Source organism: Chiloscyllium punctatum, chromosome 18, assembly GCF_047496795.1.
Source record: "Chiloscyllium punctatum isolate Juve2018m chromosome 18, sChiPun1.3, whole genome shotgun sequence".
NCBI lineage: Eukaryota > Metazoa > Chordata > Chondrichthyes > Orectolobiformes > Hemiscylliidae > Chiloscyllium > Chiloscyllium punctatum.
Window position 1 is genome coordinate 1,279,436 of NC_092756.1, and position 24,716 is coordinate 1,304,151.

Consider the following 24,716-nt stretch of genomic DNA (forward strand, 5'->3'; position numbering starts at 1 on the left):
GTGAGGACTGCAGATGCTGGAGATCCGTGCTGAAAAATGTGTTGCTGGAAAAGCACAGCAGGTCAGGCAGCATCCAAGGAGCAGGACAATCGACGTTTCGGGCATAAGTTCCTGAAGAAGGGCTTATGCCCGAAAAGTCAATTCTCCTGCTCCTTGGATGCTGCCTGACCTGCTGCGCTTTTCCAGCAACACATTTTTCAGCTTTCAAGTCATTATATTTGTCTAATATACCGGATCGACCTGAATTTCTGTTCATTATATATAAATTTTGGAAAGTGCAAGTCAATGCCTTCAGTTCCAAACAAAAATTCCTTTCCTTATATATTATAACTATTAAACTACTATTTATAAGTTACTCACTGATATGCGAGAAGGAACCAGACTGTTCTCAAACTCCATCATCCATTTTGTCCTTCACAGATTTACATCTCCATGTCCTCCCCACTCACCAATCCTGTCCAATACCACCATCATGATATCCCAGTCTCGTCCTCAGTCTTGTGCAACCTCTGGATAAACCATTTGTGCCTTTGTTCAATCCGAATGCAATAGTTTCACGTTCCTACTAACCACATGTCCATCACTAAATAATTGCTCTTGAAGATGTTTAACTTGTTCTCTGCACATACGGAAGACAGCTTATGGTGGTCAAGCCATTGACTGATAATTTAGAGCCACAGAATAATGGTCTGTTGATATCTCATGAAGGAAATTGGGGTGTTTAAAATCAACCATTATTATTTGCTATAAAAACCAATCTACTTGCCTCAAGAACTTTAGGGAAGTCAATGTGTCATGCTTCCTTCGTCAGGTTTCGGTGTGACTTCTGTGATGAACACGTGGGTGTACTGTACCATTGAGAGAATTAAAAGGCAGCAATAACTATCTGACAGCACCAAGTGTTCTGAAAAATAGATATGATGTTACATTTGGTTGAACAACCCGATTAGCTCATTGTCTCGAAACAAAAACAAATTTAGCAAAACATTTTAAATTATATCCCAAAATACCCACCTTCAACCAAGTATGAATTTATTATATTGACAAATCTTAAAAGCGAAAGAGACAATCCCCAATAGTTTAGCGGTACAAGACCATGGAAAATTGAACAGTTGAGAGGAGAACTGCCAAGCTACCAGCATGCAAAGACTGCCTGAAAAATAGCTCTCCCATTGGTACCTTTATTGATTAGTAACTGGTGAAGCAGAATCCCCAAGAAGAAAAGAAGACAGGAATATGGCGAAGAACTGAAAGCTTCCTGATTTTGAGATAAGAAGTTTTGTTTTGTAAATCTTAATTAGGAGTCTTATCGGACTAGTATTGTGGAGGGGGAAGATAAAAGAGAGGTTAGAGGAAGAAGTTGTAAATAGTCATTCGTTTATTATTCTCTGTTATACTTTAAGAAATAAAGTTGTTAATTTTTACTTTAAATAGATTTGGACTCGAGAATTATGACAGATTACTGCGTGGGATAAATCTTTTCTCTGTTGCTGGTTTTAATTAAGCAGGAAGATTTATCCTGTGTTGTAACACTACAAACCCACAGCTATGCGATTTACTCTTTACTGTCCTGTGGAACAGCTGAACCAGCCACTCAGTTCAAAATCCGCATAACATGCTTCCCTAACCAGGGCTGCGTACATCCTGTGAGAGAAGAAAAGAGTAAAGATAGTTCCCTTTCTCTGCCTGTTTTCTGTATTGCTACATCTCATTTCCATTCAGGTACGTGATCATCCCTTATTTTAGGTGTATTCAATCTCATTGAAATTCTCCCTGAGAGTGATGCAGAGCTCCATAGGCAACTCTGGTGCTCGCTTTATTGATGCTGACGTACAGATGTAAGGGACTTATAAATTCCATGTCATTCGTAGTTCATAGAGAAGGAATGGCTTTTTGTGGCACAGGAAAGAAATGGCAATGTCTAAGTGAGAGAAAAGGTGCGTTGTGATCATCCAGGAGAGGGTTGTTGAGGCTATATTTGGGGTACTGTGGATAGACTTTCTCCAAGTTTCACCAGACTAATCTCTGGGATGATGGCACCATGAGCAGTGAATGAAGCTCAGTGAGAGAATAAGAGGTGATTGCATTGAACCTTAAGGGGGATGGACAATCACTCATGATGTTCTAAACAGACACTGATACGGTGATAAGTTTCATGGCTTTTTTTCACTCAGATTACATGATTCTCGATAGTTTAAGAGCCTCTGAGAACTTGCCACATAACCACTCCCAAACCCTATTTCGACTGAGAAAGAGAGGAGAGAGAGAGAGGGGGGTGTGGGGGGTCGGGGGGTGTGGAGGGAGAGAGAGAGAGAGAGGGGTTCATTTTTGAGTAAACTGTCCCAACATTAGTACAGTTCAATTGGTGCGTGATCCTCCAATGAACGTCATGTTATCCATAATCCCGACAGCAACAATACCGTCATTATAAAACTGTTAACTCTTTCCAACAGTGTAGAGAGAAGGAAAGTATTTTTTACACTACAGGAAAGAAACGGAGATGTCTAAGAGGAAAAAGAGTTCTTGTGATCATTGCTGAGAGTGTTGTTGAGGCAGCATTTAGGATATTGTGGACAGACTTTCTCTCCTTTATAAGGAATGATCGCCTTGCCACAGAGAGAGTGCAATCGGGTTCCACCAGACTAATCCCTGGGATGGTGGTGCCATGAGGAGAGAATGATGATTAATCTCCGGCGTTGTGAGAGAATGAGAGGCGATTGCATTGAACCTTGGGGGGAGGGACAGTCACTCACGATGTTCTAAATAGACACTGATACGGTGCAAAATTCCATGGCTTCTTTTTAACTCGGGTTACATGACTGTCAATAGTTTAAGACCATCTGAGAATATTCCCCTCACTCCACACCCAATCACCATTTCGCATGTGAGAGACAACGGACCAGTCTTTGAATAAACCGTCCCCACAGTAATACAGTGCATTCGGTGTGTGGTCCTGGACTGAAAGTCTCGTAATCCGCAATCCCTACAGCAGCCACAATACGTTCATGCTAAAACAACTAACTTTTCCCACCAGATTCTGATCCCCTTGGAGAACATGGGTGTGTCTTCTCGGAGATGGAAGTTGCCTCCTTGAGACTTGGCACAAATCATTTGGCTTCTCTCCTCACTGCCAGCAAATCTTGTTAAAGTAACACATGTTTTACAAACAATGGAACCATGATTAACATCATGGAGTCCTCGATCAGTGCAGTCTCAGTTTCATTAGTTTGTCGTGTTGGAATATCAGTGACCCACCTCTTGTTCTTGTATAACTGTCTCGTGGGGATGAATATCCTCCTCCTGGTCTCACAGAACAGGTTTAAGGATCTGATTGGGATCTGCCTGTTCCTGTTTAACAGCTCGATGCACTGAACAGACCACTCTTCTTCCTGTGTAACAGGCAGGAGTATTGAATGTGCTGTCACTTTTCCTGTTCCTGAATGCTAGATCATACCCGTGTGCAACCACCTTGAAATGCTGAATGAGTTCCTCTTTTAACTGCAGAAATGGGCAATGTCTGGCCGTACTGTTGCATAAATGTTACCAACACTTTAACAGCACAAACCGGAAAGCTGCCTGGGTCTTGCTGCACATGGACGCAGAATGGTTCAGGAGCTGATGGGGGACAAAATGGTCTGAACATTCTGTGATTTTCAGTCATCATACCCACTTCCGATCTTATGATGGGAAAAGACATTAATGGTTCAACTGAAGATGCTTGTGCTGAGGAGGCTAACGTGAGGATTTCCTGCAGAGATGTCCCGGGACTGAGAGGATTGTTGGCGACTGACCCCAAACCTTATTGTGTTCTGAAAGGCCGCGTCCAGTGGGAAAGTTGCAACTGATTCCCATTCAGCTCAAATACATAGGTGGTCCCAATGCCATCCTCAGTCAAATACTGCATTGGTTTCATAGTCATTCACTCTTTCCTGAGACCCTGTGTTTGCCTCTTGTTCATATGAATAGGTGACAATGTATGTGTAGGGAGTGTTTTTCTCTCACAGAAGTTAATCACTGTGAGAAATTATCTGGGCGAGAGAGCTGGGGAGCTACATTACTGAAAGCATTTAATGAGGATATAGATGGATTTTAGACCTGTCAGAGAGCTACGGGGTGAAGAATTGTGCATTAAAGAGGAGTTAATGTCAACAGTTGACCAGCCATAATGTTATGCAATGGCTTGATGATCCGAATTATCTGATCCTGTTCCGATTGTCCTCATATTCAGTAATTGCAAAGTTGAAAATATGTTAATCGTAGGAAGTGACTTCAGAAGAATTCCAGCTATTGTGGAAAGCTGAGAATTTTCAGAAATTAACGATACAAAAAAGGAAGGCCATGAAACTGAAATTGAAATCAAAAAGCGAACATACATGCTAACAAACACGAACACAAAGACTACATCAATCTGCGATCTATATTTCAAAGGAAACAAAATAAAAGCAAGATCAAATGTAGAAATTTGTAATTGGGAGAGGCGAGGTCCTTGTGGAGAACAGGGAAATGGCCAACAAAATAACCAGTTACATTGCATCTGTCTTCATGGAGGAAGATTCAGAAAATCACCCAGTAATACGAAGTGATCTTATCGGACTCCTGGAGCTAAAGACAAAGTCAATTCATATCAGTAACACTGTAGTACTTGAACATGTAGCTGGATTGAGCATTGCTAAGTCTGCTGAAACAGATGTATTTCATATCAAAATGTCGGAAATTAACCACCAACAGAAGTATTAATTGCACTGTCGATGACTGTGTTTTATTTTCCTGGACATTCTGCAGAGACTGGAAACTATTGTGGATAAACTATAGATGAATGGAAGGGATCCAAACAGCTACAAAGGGAAAAGGACATATTGTGGAGAACTGGAGATCAGTGAACTTGACATTTGTAGGGAAACTGTTGGAATCTATTACACAGGGTGACATTTTTGCTATTTAGAAATTAACAGCAACAATGGAGAGAATCAGCATGTATTTCTGAAAGAGACATCATAGTTGATAAACTTTGGAATTGTTTGAAGTTGTTTCTTACAGCATAGATAATGGGGAAACAGTAGAAGTGGCATATATTGGATTTTCGGAAGGGTTTCTATAAGATTTCAGTGGGTTCGTAAATGCAATGAATGTGAAGGGTAGTTGGAAGAATATATGTAAGTGGAAAGTTAAAGTTTGGTTCGCCTTCATATAACAGAGTCCGAACATTGATGTAAAGACATTTTGAAGCTGTTTCACAGTGTGTTGGTGGGACTGTACCTGGAGTATTGTGTACAGTTTTGGTGACAGAATCTCAGAAAGAATATACTGACCTGAGAGGAAGTGCAGTGGACATTCTCCAGATTAATCCCTCAGATGGTGAGATTGCCTGATGAGAAAACTCGGCCTGTGTTCTCTAGAGTTTCAAAGAATGAGAGGTGGGTCACAGTGAAATTTATAAAATTCACAAAATATCTGACAAGTTGGAAATTAACAGAACGCTTCCCTCGCTTTCTATTCCACATTCAAGGCAAATAATGGCAGGATCTGGGACAGGCCAGTTAAGACTGCAATAAGGAGGAAATTCATCACTTGGAGGGGACTGACTAATACAGGGGCATAGAAACCGACTGGTAGGCAAGATTCGGGAGAATCACCAGATATTCTACAAGTGTCTCCAGCGGAACGGAATAACCAGGGAACAGGTAGGACTCATTAGTGACTTGCCAAGTTGCAACCAAATCAAGTTTAGTGGTAGGAGATAGAGTGTGGTGGTAGAAGGCTGTTTGTGCAATTGGAGGCTAGCGTCCAGTGGTGTACCACGGGATCAGTGCTGTGTCTCTTAATATTTTGGATTCGGAGGTGTTGGTGTTGGACTGGGGTGGACAAAGCTAAAAATTGCATAAAACCAGGTTACAGTCCAAAAGGTTTATTCGGTTTCACTAGCTTTCGAAGTGCTTCATTAAAGCGCACAACCACCTGATGAAGAAGCAGACTTTCGAAAGCTCGTGCCTCCGAATAAACCTGTTGGACTACAAGCTGATGTTTTCTGATTTTAAACATTATCATAAAGGATGCAGCTGTGAATATGGACGAGGGGTGGGGAGTGTCTTAAGTAAGTTTGTGTTTGATACAAAGATTGGCCGGGTAGATGACAGTGAGGAGGAAGGCCTTATGTTACAGGAAGATACAGATAGAATGGTCAGATGGGTGGATCAATGGCAGATGGAATGTAACCCTGATAAATATGAGGTGATGCACTTTGGAAGAAGGAACCAGGCAGGGGAGGACTCAATGAATGGCAGCACATTAGGAAGCTGACAGGGTGCTTCTCCACACATCTCTGAATGTGGCTGGACAGGGTAACACACAATTTGAGAATGCATAGAGGAGCGTAAACATAGCCTTCATATATCGAAGCATAGATTATAAGAGCTATGCGAAACTTTCATTAGCCAAGATGGAATATTGTGTATAATTCTGAGAGCTACATTACAGGAAAGATGTGATTGTACTGGAGGGGATGCAGAGGAGGTTCACCAGGATTTTCCCTGGGATAGAGCATCTCAGCTATGGAGAGAGCCTGGATAAGCTCGGATTGTTTACTTTGGACAGAGAAGGCTAAGGGGGACGTGAATCAGGAGGATAAGATGACGAGGGATATGGACGGAGTGGATAGACAGCAGCTGTTCCTTTTAATCAAAGGAACACAATTTTAAAGTGAAGGGTTTGAGGCTTAGTGAGGATTTGAGGACCGTTTTTCAAGCAAAGTGTGTTTGGGTCTGGGATGCACTTTGTGAGAGGGGAATTGTCATGGTAACCTCAAAACCATTAGAAAAGACATGGTTGTGCACTTGAAATTCCATAAGATTCACAGCGACAGGTTTTGTGTTGGAAGGTGGGGCTAATGTCGACCGTGCTGTATTTATGATAGTACAGAGTCTGTGCTTCTGTGATTGTATGGCTGTGGAGGATCAATCATTCAGTAGCTCAAGATAGGAATTGATGGGTTTCTGAAGGATATCTTATCACAGTGTATATGAGTGAACTTGTAATATCTTCTGAAAATACGCCAATGGCAAAATTAAGAGAAAAAGGTGCAGCTTTCTTACAGTCTGATACCAGATAATTGAGGACAGGGAAATAGCGGATCAATGGAGCAACGACTTCGGTTATGTCTTCACAGAAGAAGAAAAAAAAAGCAAAAAAAAATTTCCTCGCAATACTAGGGAACTTTAGTCTGGTGAGAAAAAGGGAATAGAATGAAATTAGTAACTAAAACGTTTTAGAGAAAATATTGGACTGAAATTAATGGACATTGACAAAGTCAACAGAGGTTTATGAAATCGGAATCAGGTTTGAGAAAATGGCTTTTAGCAAAATTATGGAGAAGGTATCAACGCAATACGATTGGATTATCAGAAAGATTTTTGATAAAGCCCCAAGCCTATTGTGCAAATTCGAATCCAATGGGACTGGGGCTAATATATGGTCATGGTTTTAGAATGGGAGAGTTGGCAGGAAACAGTGAGTATGAACAAAACCATGTTTTTTGAATGGAAGGCTTGGAAGATAGAACAAGGATCGAGATTTGGCATCCAATTGTTCCCAATACACATCATGTCTTTGGTTAAAGGGCTCAATTGCAATATTCCCAAGACAGCTCTAAACGATGTCAGCTTGTGAGTGGATGAGGAGGATGTAAAAAAGGCTCCAAGTTGATTGAGACAAGTGGAGTGACTGGGCAAATACCTGGCAGATGGAGAGCAATGGCAGAAATGAGAGGTTGTGTACATTGACGGGATGAATTGAATGGCAGCCTATCATTTGAAAAGGGATTGGTTGAAAATTGTTGATCTATAAATGAACTTAAGCTGTATTTTTGTTTATTTCTTCGCAGCCTTCCGAGTCCATGTAGGGCAGTGATTTCTGAACACGGAAGTCAATACTGGAAATGGCATTGGCAAGCTGTATACAGTGTACACAGACCCAGCAAGTAGGGAGCTGTAACATTGAAAAGAATCTAGATCTCCCGGTACACCAGTCACTGAAAGTAATATTGCAGGAGCAGAAAGCAGGTGGGAAGATAAATTGTCCATTCACCTTCATTTCAGGGGGATCTAGAATACAGGAGTAAGGATCATTTACTGCAACTGAACAGGGTCTTGGTGGGACCCCATCTCGAACATTGTGCAGTATTGTGTGCAGTTTTAGTGTCCTTACCTAATAAAGGACAAACCTGACATTGAGGGAGTGCAGTGAAGGATGACAGACTGATCTCTGGGATGACAGTTAGTTGTGGGAGCAGAGTTTGGGGTGACTGCGCCTGTATTCCATGGGTTTTAGGAAAATGAGTGGAGATCTCAGTGAGATATATAAAACTCTGACAGGGTGTGACAGATTGGAAGCAGGGATGATAGTTCACTTTATAGAAAATGGTTCACGAATTGCATTGCAGTCAAATCGCACTTAATAAATAGCATTATCAGAGAACTCCCTATATATTGATGGGCCGAAGGCACTATATTTCATAATGTTTAAACATATTTTGGGATATGAACATTGTATGGTGAAAACTGCATTGAGAAGATGTTCGGCCATGAAATAGCATGGGGAAAGTTCAATGTGCTGAATGACCTCCTCCTCTCCCCATGTTTCTGTTCAGTCTGTGGGAAAGCTCTGTAAATGTTGTCACAAGCTCTCAGATGTAAGGAAGGATGTCTATGCAGGGTCGACAGGACTGTGTTTCCCATTCCCTTTTCTGATAACGAGGTTGATGCCGGGTGTTCTGTCAGGTTTTATCATTTAAGACCTCAGAGTAGTTTGATACAATTGAGTGTCTCACGTGGCCGATTCAGACACCATGTCTGTGCGTCTGGAGTCACTTTTAGGCCAGATCAGGAAAGCACAGGAGATTCACTTCCTGAAAGTTTATTGGTGAAGGAGATCGATGTTTATAATCAACACTGGACACAAGATCACTGTTACTGACACTAGATTTTAGGTCTCGATACTTTATTAATTATATTTACCTTCCACCAGCTGCCAGAGCATTGGCCTGGTCTGGATTCGTAATCCAATGATATGTCCACTACAGCACAATCTCCACATGGGGACCGATCACAAACCCACACTGTCCTCATTATTTCGGTGTTACTTGACAGCTCTATCAAAAAGTATTCCCACCAATTTGACTGTCGTGATGGGACTGAGGGTGTGGTAATTGGTCAGATTGTAATTATTCTCCTATTCAGCGACTGGACATAGTTGAGTAATTTTCTTCATTGCCAGGGAGATGTCAGAGTTGGAGCTGGAATGAAAGAGCTTCCCAGGGTCACGGCTTGTTGTGCAGCACAAGTCTTCAGACCTGTTGCAGGAATGGTGTCAGAGCCCATTGCCTTTGTCGTATCTACTCTGTTCAGCTGTTTCTTCATGACTATACAGCAAATCGAATTGCTTGAAGACTGGTATCTGCGATTCTGTGGGAATCATGATGAGTGTGAGGTGGATCATCCATTCAACACGTCTGGCTGAGGATAGTGCAGACACCACATCCTTGACTTTTTTCACTGACGTACAGAGCTGTTCCGATATTTAGGATGAGGATCTTTGTGGAGTCCTCTCCTCCAGTGAATTGTTTAATAGTCCATCGACATTTATGTTTGGATTTGGCAGGATGACAGAGCTTAGATCTGATCTGTTAGTCTTGGGATCATTTCCCCTCTCCATCAGACATTAGTTCTGCTGGTCGGAATTTAACCAGTTAAGTGTGGTAGCTTTAATGGGTTTTCAACAGGTTTAGGTCAACGTGATTTAGACCCTGGCATGTTCACCCACACTCATCACTGAACCATGGATCGGCTTGTTGGTAATGGTAGACTGATTAATTATCGTCGGGAAAATGTTACAGATTGTCGTTGAATACAGTTCTGCTTCTGCTGTTGTTGCAGCATCAAATGATAACCCATTTTGAGTTGCAATATCTACAATTCAATTCTACTGACTGTCCCCCAGTTCACACCGAGACCCATTCACCCATCAGCCCTGTATTCGCTACCTAACCTGGTTTCTGATACGGTAACACTTGCATTTTCATATTCTCATTCTGCTGAGGGCCTCCCCCTCGTGTCACGCCTCTAATTTGTTACTTTAACTCAATCCATTTAAAGTAATGATCTAAATCGTTTCTCTTCCACAATGTCAACTTCTGTATTTGAAGTGAATGTGTTTCCCTTTGTTTTTCTCCCTGACCATGATTAAGAGCTCTGCAGTGTCAGGGATGCCAGACTTATGCAGTTGCAGAGTTAAGGAACTTGTCCACCATGCGTTATTGTTCAATCCCCAGTGTATGGCACTCCATGTTGGACAGGATGTTTGAGCATCTTTGACATACTTCTTTGGAAATTGTCCAAAAACGGAAATTGTCCAAAAACAGCAATTGCTGAAGAAATTGCAGCATCTTCTGGAATGAATGCAGTATTTATCTTTCAGGTACAGTGACCCTCGACAAAGCTCCCAGTTTCTCAAGCAATTTTAGTATTTTTATTACCAGTATCCATAGTTATTTGTTTTGTGAAAATTTGTTCCATGGCTATTCATTTCTGGAGAAATTCAGCAGGTCTGTCAGCATCTGCAGAGACAGAGAAACAGCGTTCGCATTTCAAGCCCAGTGTGACACTTCTTCACAACTGGAAAGGATTGGAAACTTGGATTTTTAATAGCTTTCCTGAGGTGGGAGATAGGTGACAGGGAAAAGAGGGGGTGGCAAAGATAAACCGGCTTTTAGCAGTGGTGAATGAGAAGATGATATAAAATGGGTTTAAATTAAGGTGTGAATGGAGAAAGGGGTTCTTTCTATTGAGTGCAAGATAAAGAAGACACAATCACACAAGGTCATAGGGAGGCCAGGAGGGAGAATGTTGACTATGTGGCATTTTCAAGGTCTGGGCATAAATACGTTTTCACTGTCGAAATCATTGCCCCCTTTATACAAAGGATATCATGTGCTTGACTTCTTATTGGCATTAGTAAGAGTTTCATGCTGCCTTCGTATTGTAATAGGGAGAAAAAACAAATCACAGTATGAAAGTTGGGCTGAGTATTGTTTACCTGTCATGTTTAGTATCGTTTCAAATTTGCAGTATTTATCTTCAAATGCTTGTTCTTGAAGTTAGTTTTGGATGTAGTGCAGAAGGTTGAGGGATGACATGGAAGTTTCTAAAATCATGAAAGGTATGGATAGCGTGAAAGCCAAGGTCTTTTCCACAGAATGGGGGAGTTCAGCCGTAGAAGGCATAGGTTTAAGTTGAAAGAGGGAAAATTTACAAGGCACGCAGGGGCAGTGTTTTTACACAGAGGATGGTGTGGGTATGGAATGAGCTGCCAGAGGAAGAGTGAGAGATGCATGTACAGCTAACCACTTAAAATACATTTGGACAAACATATGGATGGGAAACATTTAGAGGCATATGGGCCAAATGAAAGCAGATGGGATTAGCTTACTTTGGAAAACCTGGCTCACTTGGACACGCAGGTTGAGAGTGGTTTTGTGAAAAGGAAGTTATATTTTGCCCTGTAAAATCATGCAAAGTATTTCTGGAGATGCCTGAGAATGTAACAAGCGGACTTGATAAAGGGGATCTGTTAGACACCAGGCTTTCCAGAGTTTTTCCACAAGGTATTACAAAATAAAAGTTCTTACACAAGACAGAAGCTCCTAGGATGATGGAGAATGTATTGACATGGGATGATGATTGCTTAACATATAGAAATCGGAGAGTCAGGATTAATGGATCTTCATGATAAAGGTATATCTGCTGGAGGACCACAGCTATCAGTCCGATGGCATCAGTTATTTACACTCTATACTGATAATCTGAAGAAGGGAGCTGAGTATACATCCGAGTTCGAGGATGACACTGAGAAGCAAAAGGCAGGCTGTTATTTAATGGAGAGGACTTCCAGAAAAGGAACAGTACAAAAGGATTGGAGTGTTCCTGTGTATGAAATATAAAGTCAGCATGCTGATGCATTAAGTAACTACGTTGGTTCATTAGCCGGTTTCCAGGGATGAAAGGGTTGTGTTATTGAGAATCTGTAAAATGGAGAGGCGATTATTCATTGGGGTTTTAATGAATGAGGAGTGATACTGCTGAAAAGTACAAGACACAGAAGGGACTTGAGAAGGTATATTTTGAGAAGTTGTTACAATTCCTTAGTGGAATCTCGAACTCGATGACATAGATACCGAATATGGAACATCGATCTCTATCTGAGATGCAAAGTGATGTCTTCTCTCAGAAGGTAGCGAATGTCTGGGATTCCCTAACCCAGAGAGTTGTGGAGGGATGCAAGGAGTTGGCAAGAAAGTGGAGTTAGACCGGAGTAGATCAGCCATGTTCGTAATAATTGACAGGGCAATCTTGAGGTGCCGAATAGCCGACTCTTGTTCCAATTTATTAATTCCACTTGTTATGCTTTTGCAAAGTCATTGGTTATTTTCTCGGAAGTTGTGTTGTGTAATGCTACATTCGGGTGAGCAGAGGATTTGTTTGAGTTAACGCTGGGTGGGGTATGGTGGCTGTATCCACAGTAAATCTGGGTCTGTAACACGACCCACATCTGGAGCAGACGTTGCAGAGAGGGGAAGCCTGGAAACAGAGATTGGGGATAAGTGTCACTTCCTGATCCAGCCTGGATTTTCCAAGTACATTTCCAAAACTGCACCTAACCATCGGAGTGGCCTTGATCTGCCCCTGTGTAGCAGGTCCGAAGGGCTGATTGGAACATCAGAACATAGGGCTGAGAGACACGAGTGGGCCATTCGGCACTTTGACACTACTCAACCAGTAAATAAAGTCGTGGCTCATCTCTTTGTGGTCCCAGCAGCAATTTTCTCTCCTTGCCCCATTGTCCCTGATTCACCTGTCAATGGAAAATCAGACGAAGCTAGCCTCAATATAATATAAAGATTCAGCTATCCCAAACTTCTGGGAAAGAGAATTCCCACTTGAATGAATTCCCACTTTATGATTTTTTTTCTCACTCCAGTTGTGACTGAGGATGGAGGGTGTCACTGTTTCCTTTTCTAGTCCCACTCTTCCACTGCTCACAACAAATTTTAAATGTAACCAGGTTGGTGATATGGCCGATGATAAAGGTCTCAGACTGGGTTAGGTTCAGTGATAAGAAGTCAGGCAGATTTCTTTAGTCAGCCACAAGTTACTAACAGAACTAACGGAGGAGCATGGTAGATCTGTTGGTAGCACTGCTTCCTCACATCACCAAGGAGCTGGGTTCAATTCCAACCTCGGGCGACCCCCTATGTGGAGTTTGAACATTCTCCCCATGCCTGTGTGGGTTTCCTCCCAGTGCTCCAGTTTCCTGCCACAGTCCAAAGATGTGCAGTTTAAAGTGGATTGCCCATACTGCCCAGGGATGTGTAGGTTAGAAGGGTTAGTTATGAGCAATGCCGGGTTACATCGATACGATTGGGGGTCACGTCCAGGTGGGATGCTGTTTGGTGGGTCAGTGTGGACTTAATGGATGGAATGTCCTGCCTCCACACTGTAGAGGTTCTATGACAATGACAATAAATTTGGCCTAAACAAACACCCAGTGGGTACATACCTAATCCACTCTTATCAAGGTCTTGTATGTTTCATTCTCATTCCAAGAGGCCTTCATAATACAAGCCCTTCACCCCAGGGAGGCGTGAAATGAAATATCTCTGAACTGCTTCCAATGTAATTATATCCTTTCTCACATAAGGAGACCCAAAAAAACCTAATCTCACACTCAGATCATAATGTTTATAATTCTTTTCTCAAAGTGCTGTGAGTCTTGGGAACACTCTTCCCCACAGACCATTGGAGGCAGAAATATTGAATATTTTTGAGGCATAGACGGAAGGTTCATAAATAACAACAGAGTCAAGGATTATCGAGGAATGGGCAGCAACGTGCTGTGTAGGGGGAAATGTAGACAGTGGTATCAAATAACACGGCTGCAGAACCTCCAGGAATGTAATGTAAAATGAAATGATAATATCGATAAAATGTTCAGAGGGAATACAAGATGGCGGCGATCCAGAAGGTCTGGTTTACAGGGCTCTGCATCAACACACGGGCAAAGTGGTTCTCTAACCCACCCCATCCCTGGCATTTAATTAAAATTCAACACTAAAAGAGTGATAGCATCTTTATTAATCCCGTTTTATCTAGTGGAAATGACAAAACATGGGAGAGAATCGAGTAAGTCCCAACACATGGTGCACCCGTCAGAAACATCGAGCATGCCTGAGGCTGTAACTGCAACCCACTCTGCTCGTTCTATGGACCCAGTTACTCACCAGGCTTTAGTCACTGAGTTCACCAAGTTATGCGAAATGATTGAAGCCATGATTGAAGAAGGGTTGAAGCCACTGCAGTGGCTAGAGCCTCTCTCAGCCGTGCTCCAAAAACATGAGCAGCAACTTGACAGCCTTGGAAACAAAACAGACGATGTCAAGCGCCGAACTGCAAGGGTAGAGACCGTGATCGATTCCTCTTGGGAGAGGATCGTCGCCATTGAAAAGCAGGTCTGCAAATTAACTGAGCAAGATGACGACCTCGAGAACAGGGGTAGGATGAAGGATATTCACATCGTCGGTTTGCTGGAGTGGACAGAAGGTGGTCAGCCGCTGAGTTTTTTCAAGAACTGGCTGCAGCGATTCCTTCACTTCAAAACTGAGGAGAGACAGGTGAAAAGTGAGACAGTTCATCGGGTTACGGCGCGGAAGTCAGACTCAGACCGACGCTTTCATCCTGTCCTCATTCGATTACACAGTTGTGGGGACAAACAAAGACTAATGGAATCTTCCAGAACCCAGGGGAAAGATCCGATGGCTTTAATCACGAGGGCTCCAGTATTATGTTCTTTCAGGAATTTTCAACGGCGGTGATTCAGGAAAGAAAATCTTTTGATGATATCAAGAGAAGAGTAAGGGAATTCTGGATTCAATATTCGTTACGGTACTCAGTGGTGCTCCGTATTGCTTTCAATGGATCCACAAACTCGTCTGACTCTCCAGAGAAAGCGAAAACTTTGTGGACATTTTAAAGTAAGCTGGATATTTAGATAATCATGTTTCTCTCTTAAAGAAATTTTATTGGATTTTTCTGCTATTAACCAGTGTTAAATTATAGCCAGGAAAGGGTAGAGCACCCATTTTTAACTTCTTCATTAGTATTACTACATTTTCTTTCTTTCTTTGCTTATGTCTGGGCTGCAGCTCAAGCTGGAGGGAGTTACAAAGGTAGTTTTGATGACTAAGTGCCGACCGAAGACCCGATTTTTGTTGTTAATTGCCCTGGATTCCAAATTGGTAGCGGGCAGAAGATAAAGTTTGGAGATATGTAAGCATCCCCAGTGGGCGGTCGATGTAAATTCCCCAATCGAGTGTCATTGGCATTTTGGATTTTATTTCGTTCTTTGGATTTTTATGAGTTTAGCTTTGGAAAGATTTGAGAGCTTGTTAGTTTTAGTAGTCTTAGTTTGTACAGTGTTTTAGGCTAAATGAGTCTTTTTTTCATGAATGATCAGCGTTGTGTAATTCGATGTGTAACTCTAGAGTTGAAATGTTGCTACAGTGTGTTATGGATAATGATGTGCTTAAATGTTGTACCTGGAACATTAAGGGGAACCATCTGCCAGTCAAGAGGAAAAATGTACTTTCTCATCTTAAAACAGAGAGGGTGGATGTTGTCCTATTGCAGGAGATGCACCTTGATGACAAGGAACATTTGACATTATAGCAGGGTGGGTTTGATCGAGTTTATTTCACGTCTTTTAATACTAGGATTAGGGGAGAAACCATACTAGTGAAGAAGAATCTTCCATTTAAATTACTAGATTGTATTAGACACTCACGGAAGTATCACCATTCCCAAAGTCTTGAACTATGGGAAATAATACAATATTTTGAATGTTTATTGTCCCCTGGCGCACTGTCTTAAAATCCTGAAAGATGCATTATCTGAAGTAAGTTATCTTGCATCATGGCACATTATTGTCGAAGGAGATTTCGACTGTCTTATGGCCCCACGGTGGACAGAATGTCTAAAGGTCCCCAATTACTCTCGTTATAAAGTAAGCAATTAGTGGATTAGAGCTGGTGGATACCTGGAGGCAGATCTACCTCACAGGTAGGGATTTTATTTTCTTCTTTAATCCGCACAAATGCCACACGAGGGTTGATCTCTTCCCAATCCCTGCAACAATCCTAGACACGGTGGCATCCTGCACAATTGGGAATATTACCCCAACATACCTGCCCCAGAATTAAGATTGAAGTCACTTAAATTTATGTTGTATGCAGATGAGGGTCTCATGTTTTTGTCAAATCACACAGTTTTGGCAGCTCACGTGATGCAATGCATTAAATCGCTTATCGCCTTTTCGGGCTATAAGATTAATTTTACAAAGTTTGTGGCCATGCCTACGGGAGGTCTCAGGGAAATACCTCATATTGAAAGCAAATCCTGGTTTCCTTTTAAATGGTCACTGGCGTGGTTTCCCTATTTTAGTATATTCATTGAATTTGTCTTTGATCATTTATTTATCGTGAACTATGTCCGTGTGTCTGACAAAATTAAACAAGACCTTCAAAGAAGGGAGGCACTTCCAATATCCTGGCTAGATCGGAGAGGTGTTCTTAAAATGAATGTCCTTCCGCATTTACTTTCTCCCGTGTGAATGCTTCCTTTGATGTTTTCCAGACTTTATGGCTGGTTTAGCTCTTTTATTTGGCACCATAAGCGACTCTTTATCAAGCTAAGCAAATTGCAAATACCCCACAGATTGTGGGGATCTCCCATATTAAATGCTATCAATTAAGCTCTTTATTATCCTCTGTTAGTGTCTGGGCCACTGAGGACTCGGTGTCAATACAGTTATATATTGAACTCTCTCAGACAATGTGAACCCTTATTAGCCTGTTGTTCTTCGACAAAATGACAACATTTATGGAGTATTGTCATAACCCAATAATTATCAATAAAGTTAAAGCATGAATGACAATGAGTCAGATCGAGGGCAATACAGCCAAAATCTTGTTTCTTACCCCTATAATTGGTATACCAAGTTGTCAACCGGGGATAATGGATTCCATGTTTAAACTGTGGGAAGCCAGGGGTGTACCTTGCTTCAGTGATTTAGAATTAATAGAATCCCTACAATGTGGAAACAGGTCCTTGGGCCCAACAAGTCGACTTCGACCCACCCAGACCCATTCCCCTACCATCCTAAATTTACCCTGACTAATGCCCGAACCTACACATCCCTGAAGACTATGGGTAATTTATCAATAGCCAATTCATCTAACCTGCATATCGTTGGATCCTGGTGCTGTGAAACTGCAGTGCTATCGACTGAACCACGACATTTTATTTCAGGGAGAAAGATTGTCATAATTTGATCAAATAACTCATAAGTATGGACTACCTAGTAGAGACCTCTTCTGTTTGTTTTTGTTTTCAGATCAGAGATTTGATTTAAAAAACACACTCTTAATAGACTCTTACAGATCCGATAGAGATAAGCGGGTGCTTAAAGCTCAGAATGCACTCTCTGTCACTACCCTTTATCATTAGTTGGAGAGTGTGCCCTCAGACGAGACTGTGCAGCTTTGTGATGTCTGCGAGAGAGAGTTGGGGTTCAGAACACCTCGGAGCCATGGGAGGATATTTGTGAAAATGTTCAAAGGATTTTGATCTGTAATAGGACCCATTCTATGCAGTTGAAAATTCTTCATAGGGTCTATCTGACCCCAGATTGTCTCACAAAATGCCAAGTGGGATTATCTTCAGCATGTACTAAATGCAGAATGACTACAGGCACTCTTACTAATTGCTTCTTGTCCTGCTTCAGGCTTCATCTATATTGGAGCACTGTGTTAGGTGTGATAGAGTGGGTCGAGGGGACTGAATTGGTGATGGGCCCGGTTTTTCTTTTCCTGGGCCTGCCCAGGGTACTTTACAGAGATGCACATGAGGAAAAAATATATCCTTACTTTCTGTGCTCGGAAATATCTTCTGCTGTGTTGGATGTCTGAAAACCCCGGGTCTGTTGGGTCGTCGTAGGTTCTTCATGGAGAATATCCCTTTGTACTTTCTCACCAGTGTGGTGCATCAAAAAACAGAGATTTATATAAGACATGGCAGCCCTTTTTGGATTACCACGATACAGGTTTATCTGTCACATTAAGAAGAGCTTGTATATAGCCATTACGATATGATCTAATGAACCTAATATCCAGCGAGGAAGAATTATGAACATAAAAATTTATATCACTTAATACTCTTGAAGAACGAGAGCTATTGTTTTGTTATGCTGACCTGTACTATTTATTCATTACTTATTGTTCATCTTTGTTTTTTCTCTGTCTATTTATTGTTTTTAACTTGTTTTGTATGCACATGCACATGAGTGTAATTTTGATCAGTTATTTGAGTTGTGTTGTTATTGGGTTCTTATAATATTAAAAATCTCTTTTTCAATAAAATTACTATTTATTAAATTAAAATGCTAACATTGATAGAATAGATTCCCAAAGAACTTTCATTAGAGAGACCACTCATGCTGGTTTACAGTGTGAGTCACCACATTTTGGGTGATGGGGTGACGTTGAGATAACAGCCCCTTCATAGTAACCTCAGTCAGTGTGAGCAACTGTACCTGCGCAGTTGGCCTCCCTCTACATCACAAACATGCCGTCCAGCCAACTGAGGGACGACAGAGCAACTGTTACAGACAGATGCAGTAACAGACAAAGGGCAAGAGAAACTTTCATAACAATGAAAAGGGTACAATTCAGATAACGGTCAAGATAACGGCTGAGGGTAAAAACATTCTCTGCTCGAAATTGTATTTTATAACAAGACGTGCTTAGAAGCTGACTTTGATTTAATATTATTAAGGTGAGTAAAGTGAAATAACCACAATATTACTAAGTGTGATTGGACATCTACAACAAAAAAAAGTGTAGATTTTTGTTTGGTCTGTGTAAAGCATGCTGACCCTTGCATGAAAGTATAAAGCTGATGGAATATATTGTTAGGATAGTGCATTCCACGGGAAATGCCCTCGAACATGCGCTTGAAGAAAACTGGGGTAAAAGTGCCTGAGTGCCGTCTGGTCAGTGATAGGAACCCAGGGATTTGAATGACTGAAAGTTCCTGTAACATGGAGCTGAGAAAACCATCAGATCAGCCGGACCTTATTAAATGCTCGAGCAAGTTTAAAGGGCTGAATCACCTCAGCGTGGTTTGAATTGTTTGTGAGATGAAAAACGTACATCTCTACTCCTTCCTCTTATGTGTTATACAATGAGGCACTGGCATTTTCTTGAAACTGGGAATTATTTGGAATATTGTCTGGAATTTTCCATAACTGGCATTCTCCAGAATATTCTATAACTTTAGTCGTGGGGTTGGGGGGGGGGGGGGGGTGGGGGGGTATTGCAAACGAGAGATAGAGAGAAGGCGCTGCAATCAGCGTGTTGGAGCATGAGCCTTGTTTGGGGGTCGGTGCTGTAACAGAAAAACAGTGACTGTGAGGGAACAGAGAGAATACGGTGACCCTTACCCTGACAGAATGGGGAAGATCATTGATGCATGTCCTGTATTGCTGGGTATATCTTCAGACCACAGATACAGCACTGAGCTGGGTGGTGAGCACAGACCATGCTCGGTGGTTCTGGTGGTATGGCCCCCTCTGGGAAGGGAATGGTTCCCCTCTGTGCTAGCCCATCCACTATGCCCGCCGTGCTCTGTCAACAAACCGTGGTGAAATTTCCCCTTATATGCCATGCTCGGGGTAATCTGTGCACTACAGCACCAACCTGAGAAAGCTCAACCGTGTGCCCCTTGGCCTTTGAAAGATGGCACCAGTGCCAGGGATCATGGAATATCCAGGGGCACCCAGGAGACTGTGTGTACCTGCAGTCATGATGGGTGGGAGATTCGGGTTGGTATTGAATGAGAGGGACACCATGGGGTGGGGTACGTAGCTAATGAGGTGAGTTCAGTAAGATAGCACCAGGAAACCAGCTCAGGTTCGTACAGACAATCCCTCTTTCACACACAATGAAAATGAAATTGAGACAAATTACTGTTTTATACAGCTCAATGTGTCGAAGACTCTGCAGTTCTCCCTCCCAGTTGCAAAGCTACAGGACAAATGCTCATTCAAAACTCTCCATCGCCTGAACTCACACTAATATACCATTCACTCATAATTCTTCAAAATACTGACCCGTGTTGCATGATACTGTCGAAATGTCTTCATTCCAGCATTCTGAAACTAGTGAACATATCTTTCCATGACATTTTTACTCGGTCTCCCCCTCTGTCTCTCTATCCCAAAACACACGTATTTGCAGTCATACGGTTCTACAGACGGAAACAGGCCCCTTCGGTCCAGATGTTCCATGCCGAAAAAATGTCCATCCACACTCATCCAATTTCTCTGCCCATGCTCTGTATCCTCTAATCCTTTCTTATCTGAGTATTTGTCCAAGTGCCTTTTCAATGTTGTTATTGTACCCAACTCAACCACTTCCACTGACAGCTCAGCCCATATGTGCACCATTATCTGTGTGAAAGAGCTGCCCCTACGGGTTAAATTTTATTTTATTACTCTCGAAAAATTAACAGATGTCCTCTAGTCCTCCATTCCCCAACCTTGCAAAAAAAACTTGGAGTATTCACCCCTATGCACGTCTCTCATAATTTGATAAGATCTACACTTCTATAAGAACCCCTTTGGTTTCCTAGGCTGTAAAGAAATAAGTTCTAACCTGTCCGTAATCTCCCTATAACTTAAACCCTTTAGCCCAGGAAACATCTATGAAATTTCTACTACACTCTTTATCATTCAATAATATCCTTTCTACAGCAAGGAGAACAAAATTGAACCCAATACTCCAACTGCAGCCTTACCAACATCCTGTACAATTCCAACATAATGTCCCAAATTCTATACTCAATGCGCTGATAAAGGCCAGTATGCCAACAACGTTCTTCACTGTCCTGTGGATCTGTGACTCAAATTTCAGACAACCGGGCACCTGATCTCTAATGTCCTTTTGTTCCACTACACTCCTTAAGGCACTCTCATTCATCATTAAACTCCTACCTGAATTTGATTTTCCAAAATGCAAGACGTCACACTTATCTATATTAAACTCCACATGCTATTTCTCAGCCCACTTCCCCTGCCGATCAAGGTACTGTGGCAATTTTTGATAATGTTCCTCACTGGATGCCTCCTATTTTAGTGTCATCTGCAAACTTACTAACCTTGCGTTGTGCACTCTGGTCCAAATCATTGATATAGATAACAAACAGCAATGGGCCCAGTACTGACCCCTGAGGCACTCCACTAGACACAGGCCTCTAGTCCAACAAGCAACCCTGCACCATAGCCATTTGCTTCCTAACACCAAGCCAATTGTGTCGCCAATTTTCCAGATTATCTTGGAGTCCATGCGATCTCACCTGCCCGAGGAGCCTACCATGTGGAACCTGATGAAAGGCTTTACTGAAATCCATATAGAGTATGTCCACCACACTGCCCTCGTCAACCTTTCTGGTCACTCCCTCAAAAAACTCGAACAAAATTTGTAAGGTATGATCTGTCATGCACATAGCTATGCTGACTGTTCAAGTCAAACTCTGTCTTTCCAAATGCATGCATATCTTATCTCTCAGAACCTTCTCAAGTGGTTTACCAAAAACAGATGTGAAGCTTACTGGTCTATATTTCCCAGGTTTTTCTTTGCAGCCCTTCTTGAATTAGGGCACAACATTTGCTACTGCCCAGTCCTCCGGGACCTTTGCCCCTGACCTGTCTTCTCTAGCCTCTTGCAGTGCTCTTGCATATATCTGGTCAGGACCAAGAGATTTATTTGTATTTATTTGACTTTATGCATTCTACTATGTCCAACAGCACCTCCACTGTGATATGAACGGTACCAAGATATGGCAACTAACCCCCCCCCCCCCCCACGTCCAAAAAAGCTCACAGATCTTCATGTCTTTCTTCATGGTAAACACAGAGGGGAATTTGAGGACCTCGCCCATCTCTTGTGGTTTTACACATGAATGCCCACTTTGGATTTTAAGGAGTCCTATTTTCTCTCTAGTCGTTCTTTTACTTTACTATACTGAAAACACATCTTTGGATCCACCCTCAGTTTCTCAGCCAAGGCTATCTCATACCTCCTTTTCGCCCTCCTGATATCCTTCTTCAGTAAAGTCCTGTATCCCTTGCGTCTCTCCAGAGAGTGTATTGATTCCATCTGCCTGAACCTGAGCCACGCCTCCTTTTTTGCTCGCCAGTGCCTGATTATCTCTTGTCATCCAGGGTTCTCTCTTCCTGCCTCACTTTCCTTTCACCCTCACAAGAACATATAGACCTTGACTTTAAAGGCCTCCCATTTACCAGAGATCCTTTTGCCTGGAAACAAGCTACTCCAATCAACCTTTGCAAGTCCCTGTCTAATTCCAACAAAATATGCCTCGCCCCAATTGAGCACTTGAATTTATGGACCAATTCTGTCCCTCCCATAACAATTTTAAAATTCATATAATTCTAGTCACCGGTCCCAAAATGCTCCCCCACTTTACCTCCGTCACCTATCCTGCGCTATGCCCCAACAGTAGGTGAGTTTGTCCCTTCCCGAGTAAGACCCTCTATATGCTGCTTATGGAAACTTTCCTGAACACACTTAAGATATTACGCTCCATCGAAGTTCTTAACAATCTGGATGTCCCAGTCTAAGTTCATATAATTAAAATCACCTATTATGACAATCCTATTGATCCTGCAAGTCTCCCCAGTCTCCCTGCTTATTTGTTCCTCCAATTCGCATTGATTATTCGGAGGCTTATAGTGCAACCACTGTAACATCGCCATCCACCTCTATCTTCTTTGCACCATCCACAAAACCTCACTGGACATTATCTCAGTTATTTCATCTTTAAATACTGGAGTGGTATGCACCTGAATCAGACCTGTTGGTCTTTAAACTGTTTCCATTTACATCTCTCCTTTGCAATTATTTTGACACCCACAACACCCTTTGTTAAGGCACAGTGGAGATATAGAGCTGTAAATGGATGGGAGCTGCACATCCTGTCACTGCCAGCATCGGATGCAAGTTTCCCCACAATGGGCAGTGATCTAACACAGTGTTACTGAACAATGCAAAACCCTGGGTTTATATATGAATGAACCAGTGCGGATTGCACAGCTCCTCACGCAGGAAATTTAGCCGGATCTACACAGTGCTCCATCCTGAACGTACAATGGATGGACTGGTTATGTGAGTTGGATTGAGAATGTGAGAGAAGGACACATCTGGCAATGCCTTTATTTTGTGTTTTCATTCTTGTGATTGGACCCTTCAGATCCTGACTCATCCGATTAGACCCGACCCTCTGGATGAGTGATGGCGACTGTTGTTACAGCATCTGGGTCTGCAACATGACCAAGAAATGGAGCAGAGGCTGCAGAGAGGGGGGTCTCCGTAAAATGGGATGAGGGAATCACCATCAGATCAGCCGTGGTCTTAGTGAATGGTGGGGAAGGATTGTGTGGACCACGAAAGCAACTTATTCATCTATTTCTGTTTGTAACAGGCAAACTCCCCTTCTCTCCCAGTGTCCTATCCTGGTGGGGAGTGAGTCACCTCCTTCTGTTCCTGCATAACAGGATCCTCGGGCCTCATTAGCCACCAGATTTCCCTGTGCCCTAGTTTCAACCAATTGAATGACTGCCTCCTGTTCCTGTGTCCCAGTCTCGAGCAGTTGAGTGACTCCCTCCTGTTCCTGTGTCCCAGTCTCGAGCAGTTGAGTGACTCCCTCCTGTTCCTGTGTCCCGGTCTCCAGCAGTTGAGTGACTCCCTCCTGTTCCTGTGTCCCAGTCTAGAGCGGTTGAGTGACTGTCTACTGTTCCCATGTCCCAGTCTCGAGCAGTTGACTGACTCCCTCCTATCCCTGTGTCCCAGTCTCGAGCAGTTGAGTGACTGCCTCCTGTTCCTGTGTCCCAGTCTTGAGAAACTAAGTGATGCCTCCTGATCCCAAGTTTCTGAAAGTAGATGTCCTCCTCTTGCTACTAAGTAACAGGGTCCAAAAGTTCTGTGCTCACCTGCTGCTCCTGTGGAATGAAGTTGAGGGACTGAATGGTCTCTTCACATTCCTTACATCTTCTCTTGACTAAAAGCCTTTCTCCTGTTTCTGTAAAACACCACCAAAATCTGAATGATTTATTTTTGTATTTGACTCTCATTAATTGACCAAACAAGCTGACTGACAGAATTCAGAACCTGAATATCCTCTTCCTGTTCCTGTGTTATACACTCAAGAGTCAACAGAGTCTCAATGATGTACAGCTCGGTTAAAGACCCTTCGATCCAGTTGTCCATTCTGACTAAATATCCTAAATTTAGCAGTCTCTCTTTGAAAGTGTTGTACCTCATTTCCCTTTATAAATCTTTCTCCTCTTACCTTAAACCTTTGTCCTGTAATTTTCGACTTGCCTATGCTGGGGAACAGACGTTGACTGTTTACCTTATCTATGGCCCTCATGATTTTATAAACTTCTTTAAGATCATCCCTCAGCCTCAAGACTCGAAAATACTCCCAGCCTATTCCAACTCTTCCTGTAGCTCAAACCCTCCAACACCTGCAACATTCTTT